The sequence below is a fragment of the Alosa sapidissima genome, chromosome 14 (assembly GCF_018492685.1).
Source record: "Alosa sapidissima isolate fAloSap1 chromosome 14, fAloSap1.pri, whole genome shotgun sequence".
In the NCBI taxonomy this organism is placed as follows: Eukaryota; Metazoa; Chordata; class Actinopteri; order Clupeiformes; family Clupeidae; genus Alosa; species Alosa sapidissima.
Window position 1 is genome coordinate 34,185,505 of NC_055970.1, and position 7,253 is coordinate 34,192,757.

The following is a 7,253-nucleotide window of genomic DNA, read 5'->3' on the forward strand; positions in this document are numbered from 1 at the left end:
TAAAATTACGCCACAAGAACGCAGTGATATGAGTGTGTGCACCACGCACCCTGCTTCTCTCATCCATGAACGCACCAGCACACATCCATGCAAAACATTACAAATTATTCGATTACAATGGGAAACATAATTAGAATAAAGATATTATTAAATACATCTCACAATGACAAAAGTGATGAGGCGAGAGGCAAACATGAAGTACAGATGAAGATTCATGACATGTAAGCAGCAACTCCTCTGCAGGATAAATGTTTTTATTCAGTCATTCGAACATTATTGGGATGTAAGTAGGGTTGCCAACAGTCCCGAATTGTCCGGGACATCCCGTATTTTGGGTATCATCGGCCTTGTCTAGTTGTCCGTGGCCAATAGTAGGCTATACAAAGTGTCCAGTGCCGCTGCTACCACCACGCGCATCTCGCACTGTGCGTAGGGCACCAAGGGACAGACCCGCTCAGGGAGCACCACAATTTAGCCAGAGTAGCTTTACTGCAAACTTCTTTTCACTCTTCTTAGAGAATGTTTACAATGTCAAAACGCACCAACAGCATCTTACATAAGGATGATACTTTTTGGGTACTCTCTCAGTCTCCATTAGATCTAACTTCAACGTTATCCTTGAATTTCTCCTTTGGTATCTATCTATCAACGTTATCCTTGAATTTCTCCTTTGGTATCTATCTATCAACGTTATCCTTGAATTTCTCCTTTGGTATCTATCTATCTATCTATCTATCTAGTTTTAATTGGGAACGCGTCTGAGCACGCGGCAGGTTCCAGCTGGCTTGTCATTATTGATAATGGATTTCTCCTTTTTAATAAGATAAACTTTTAAAGGGAAATCATGAGAACAACAAAAACAACGCTAGACAAGATTGCAGAGTTATCCAGTTCCCACTACTGACCATTTATAAAATGTGAGGGTGTGGAAATTGCAGTAAATCGCAAGAGACAATTTATCACGTTGAGCACACAAATGCGTGTGTCGTTTATTTTGATAGGAAAAACCATAGACATAATATACATAGACGCCGCATTGGCTGCTGGAAACAAGAAATGCGGCCGCCATCTTGGACCGGTCATACTCCTCATTGCGTTGCAGCAGAAAACACAAGATGACAGCACTGTGCAGCATGTTCCTGCTCAAATCGGCGGACCATACTCGGGGGATTTACTTTTCACAAGTAAGATTTAACATTACCGTACTATTGGTTGTATTTTGTATTTTCGAACAATGTGGCCTGTATCATAGCTACATGTATGACCTTTGCAGCAAAAAAAACCGCGTGAAAATCTGTTCGGTATTCAGTGAGATATGATTAATTAAGTGTGCTGACAGCTCATTGCACTGGCCAAACAGATTACACGGAGTGGAGTGGATGACCGGTCCAAGATGGCGGCTCCAAATCTCGTCAGCGCTAGTAGGGAGCAGCGGTCGATGCGGCGTCTATGTATATTATGTCTATGGGAAAAACACTGAAATCAAAAATGGCGCTGCACTGGCCTACACGTCATCACACGTTCATAACATTTAAAGGGACCGCGATCCCTGAACAGTTATACTTACATGAAGTAACTACAGACAGAACAAAGTGCTGTGTTTAATATGAACGGTGTGTAGAACCACACTTAATAACAAAGGTGAATTATGCCGGTCACATTCACTACAAGGGAGGACTTTGACAGGCTGCACGCACTGTGATAGAATATGAAGAGTGGTCTTTGCATTTGTGTAATGGAATTTGTGAGTCTTGAAGTCTTCAATAATTTGTTTCCCTTTAACTAAGCATTTACAACGTAATATATTAATTGGCATATCATGTGGCGAATATATTTCAATTGGCATATCGTGCTTCAGGTAATGTACGTGAAGCACATGATATGCCAATTGAAATATATTCCACTCAGATAGCTAGGTGGCTACCAGGTTCATAATTGCAAACAGAAAATATCTAGCTAGCATCATCTCATTACATGCTTCTATTTCCAAAGGAATGAAGGTTGTTTAAACCAACTTAATAGTATACTTATCATTGTTAATATTGTGCTATACATGTGGCACAAACAATGTTAGAGTTTGTGTGTTGACTATCCATTTAAATGGAGCTGGCAAAATCTTATGAATGTGTAGTAGACGATGTTCTTAAAAAGTGACAGTGCACCATTTATAAATAAGTATAAGTAAATAAATATCAAATCAGTAGTATTTCTTAAGAAAATTATATTTACAAACAAAGTTACTTTGTCATTATTATCATCTGAATAAACAGTGTTTTTTTGTTTGGGGGTGGGGGGGGGGCTGAAAGTAAAGAAAGTTGGCAACCCTAGGTGTAAGTGTTTTTTTCAGGCTATGCCTTCCATGGGTTGATATGTAATGCACATATTGGTGGGTCGGGTGGGTTGGTATATAATAATAATAACAAACTCTTATTTGGCTACTTTTACAACCTTTTGTGTTGGCATGTAAATATCCGGTCCAAAACTAACATTGGCAGAATGATTGATGCTGGATTTGAACCAATGATCCTTAGATCAAAGCTTGTTCCTCTAACCACTGTGCTACAGCATATCTTTTAGTGAAACTGCTATAATTTTTAACACTTAAGGCCTCGGTTGCTAGGTAACGATAAACAAACTCAAAGATCATAATTCTTGATTTCTTATTCTTGATTCTTTGCTTACAAACTGACGATTTTATACATTCACTAAACAAAGATTATGGAAATTAAACACCACTTTTCCATCAAAAAAAATGTTATAAGTTGTTAGATTTAAGACCTAAGTTCACTAGCTCTGTGCCTGCCTGTGCGTGCTATGGTGCCCGCCGACCCTGGCGGAGAGATGTAACCCAGGACGTCCCCTGATTGGCTAGTCAGTAGGCGATGCAATGTGCTGATTGGCTCTTCAGAAATGACGACAAAACACTGCCAAAATTCGTGTCTAAAAAAGTTTTGTAGCTTCGTAGATCCAGTTTGCACACGAAAGATACAGTAGATGTCGCACTTCTCCCAATTGAGCCTAATTGTATGCACAAAGACATAAGTTCCTTTATTGCCTGTAGCTATAAAGCTGTTCCACACACATTCAAACTAAATCCCTGTGGACAAATGTTTTCACAAGTGCACAAAATATGTCTGCAGGTATGCATTTTTTGCACACAGACAAATTAATTCCACAGCTACACTTGTAGTACACTTGTCCAAATCATATCCTCGAAGACAAAACTCTTACAACTATTCTCTCTTACAACTAACTCTAAAACTATTACACATGTGAATATCTTTTCACGGGCACACAATCTTTATGGTGTTGTTTTGACTCCATATACTTGCGGGCAAGTGCAAAACTTCTTACAGACGAACTTTGGACTGAACAAATTTCTTTGGGCAAATATTTCATCATTATAGGTTTTGCACGGAGCGCAACATACACAGGCTTGATTATGCAAGACTAGGGTAGGCTATAGGCTTACTACGAAGCATGTTAGACATATCTAGGCCATCTAGATATATTGAATCTACACAATGCCTTAACTCGGGATTAAAGTTAAGTGATACTGGGCAGTTCCAGCATTATGGATGTGACAGTTGGACTCATATTGGTAAACGGGCAAAATTAGTATCAGTGAATTCATTTGCATAACTTTTAATGTAAGCTCTGTCCTCTGAATACTGACAAATCCTCAAATTTTATATAATCATTTCTATCCTAAGAATACAAGGCATTTTATCATCGTTATGGATGTGACATGAAATACACAAACTTTTATGAGAGATTACAGGTTTTCTACAAACACTGAATTTTGAAGGAAACTGCCGAAACCGTGATGAAGGAGACTTGAATGAACATATTGAAACTATGAGTCATTTTCGTAATGCATTATGTTGGAAAAAACTGCCGTTATGGATGTGACAGTTTCATGTTATGGATGTGACGTGTCTGAATCAGTACTCCACAAACTACATAAAACACATTGTAGCGACTTGTATCCATCCAAAAAGCCAATTAGTCGCTGAGAGGCTAAGGTATGGGTGTGCTGATTGTATGACGCGCTGTTCCAAACAAAATATCCGCTGACATCCAGATGCGTTTGACGGGTTTATTGAAAAAGATAGTCCAACTTAATCCAGTAATCCAGTGATAATAACGTGCTCAAAGTAAAAAGAAAATGTAGGCTAAACATTGTTCAGCAGCGTAACAGCGTAACAGCGGTCAACAAGAAATACGGCCTCCCCGTAACTCACCCTCTCTCTAGTTAGGCCACTTCCGCCTGTGCCTGTGCACCTGCCATTAAATTAATTAAATGTTACCGTCCCCAATTACGGTAATATGCAAATTAAACAAAAACTAACGAAATATAATAACCCAAGTAACCCAAATATAAACCATTAAACTATATTACTTAGCATTACATAATAATCTGATTGTATATAATAATAATAATAATACCTTCGTGGCTCCTACACACATTTTAAGTAGAGAATTTTGATATGAAACAATTGAAATAGTAATTATGAAAAATTAGCAATTATATTATTGCTTCCTCAGTGCCCATTAAGATCCACAGAAAGAATCAGGTCAAGTCATTTAAAGCTGCAGTTGGCAAGATTTTTTTGATCATATTCACTGAAACCGACACTATGCTTTGAGCTGAAACAAGGATGGATATTCCACAGCTGGTTCCTTGAACCCATCAATCAGCAAGTTTAATTTTATTTAATTTTTAGTTTTTTTTTATGTTGACCCAAAATCCTGGAAACCCAGGAACCAAGGGCGTAGGTTTGGTCTGAGCTTTGGTGGGGACACTACCCACTAACACCCCCCCCCCCCCCTCAACTCTTTCACCAGCCACTATAGATATATAAAATGATTAAAATGTGCTATTGTCTAACTACTATCCATGATTATAATGTGCTACTGTCCAACTTGATCTAACTATACTGTGTAGCCTACATAATCTGATTTTAATATACAGATATGTAGGCTATATTTAACATTTAACATTTATTTTCTATTTGGTCTGTTATGAAATCATGCATTGACCCATTTAAGCACAGCTCAGTTTTAAGAAACCTAAATACATGCATGCTTAGCATTTTGTGAAAAGAAAACATTAAGGCTTCATTGACAAACTCTTAACCGTGAGGTGCCTGTATATTCTCTTGACTCTAATAATTACAGATAGGCTATCTAGGCGATGTAAGCACAGCTCAGTTTTAGGAAATACTTAAAGCTGAAAGACCATGTTGAATTTTGCTACAATTTATTTCAAAACCGGATTACTCTGGAACAGCTAACTACACGGGAATGCATTACACCTTTGTGTTCGGTAAGGTCTGCTGTTTATTCTGATATAGGCCTATGGTTTGTCATGTGTTGCCTGAAGAGTGTGTAGGCCTACGATATTCCACCGAGACGAATGGATGTGGGGATGGCGCAGAGAATAATTATTAAATCTCTTGAAGTTATTTTTCTCGCGAACTGTTTATCACAGCAAATAGTGGCTAGCTAGCACCGTTTAGAAGCTGAGAAAAAGCTCTTTCATTTGACACATGATGAGTAGCCTACTTCTCGAGGAGTTCAACAGAGAAGAATGGGTGAATTTGGACGCACTTCGCCTTGTAGTGCGCCATGCTGCGCAGGAGACTGCGGCACACTGGTAGTTATTATAGGTAACTTCAAATCAGCGCGATTTACCCTTATAGGCTGCACATTACAAGATCTGTACGAGATGATCCGCAGCACTGAAGTGAGAAATGATTTAACTCTTTGTGTAGCGCATGCGAGCGCTTTTTTCCACATTTCAACCTGAATATTGGTGGGGACATTTCAGTCGTAATTTGACATTGGTGTGGACACCCCAGCTAGCACAGTTACGTTGCGAGTACGTTGCTGCAATGTAACTGAATGACCCAAAATACATTGCCACAACGTCGTATCCAACGTTGCCACAACATACAAAGTGAAAGGTGAGAATTCGTAACCGCAACGTCACTCCCCAACGTTGCCAATCCGTAACTGCAACATTAAGTTACGTTGCAGCAACGTGGAATTGAAAGGTGCCGTTTTGTAACCGTAACGTAAGTTACCGACACCACCAGTCCTGTTCAGCAACGTTGCCACAACATGCAAAGTGAAAGGTGACAATTCGTAACCGCAACGTAACTCCCCAAAGTCGCCACTCCGTAACCACAACATCAGGTGACGTTGCAGCAACGTGGAGTTGAAAGGTGCCGTTTCGTAACCGTAACGTAAGTTACCGACGCCACCAGTCCTTTTAAGCAACGTTGCCACAACATGCAAAGTGAAAGGTGACAATTCGTAACTGCAACGTAACTCCCCAACCTCGCCACTCCGTAACCACAACATCAGGTGACGTTGCAGCAATGTGGAGTTGAAAGTTGCTGTTCCGTAACCATAACGTAAGTTACCGACGCCACCAGTCCTGTTTAGCAACGTTGCCACAACATGCAAAGTGAAAGATGACAATTCGTAACCGCAACGTAACTCCCCAACGTTGCCAATCCGTATCTGCAACATTGTTGTAGCAACGTGGAATTGAAAGGTGCCATTTCGTAACCGTAACGTAAGTTACCGACGTCGCCAGTCCTTAACAACAACTGCAGGCGACACTGCGGCAACGTCGCAAGTGAAAGGTTTTATTACGTAACCGCAACGTAACTTGCCAATCCGTAACCGCAACAATAATAAAATTATAGTATGTGCCTTACATGACAACTACCCTTCTTACAGCACTTGTACATAGGCCAATTAATACCTGTAGGCACAGCGAATGCTTTGATCCAGATGATATTACTGTTACTGTGGGAGAGAGACAACCTATGTAACATCAGATCCCATCTTCATGGTTATCCATTTTGCTATTAATTGCATACAATCTATGTATGAACTTACCTTATGTGTGTAGCTGATTTTCAACCATTCAGGCTTATGTCCTCCAACAAGATACACAATGGAATTGTCAGCTGGACTTTTATACTGGATTAGAACTAGTAGTTTCACATCCACGGTTTCTTTTTAAAAAAAAATAAACTATTCAATTTATTGTTCAAAAAATCAGTAAGAGTTGAGCCTAAGCTAAACTGTTTCAACCATATTGTTTCAAAATCAATAACAATAATAGCCTATAAACGAGGCAACTGACTTGCAATGCATGCTGGGAAGCAAACCTCAACATGAAATAAGAGACACCTTAGGCTACATTAGTTCCCCCCTCATTATGAAATACTTTA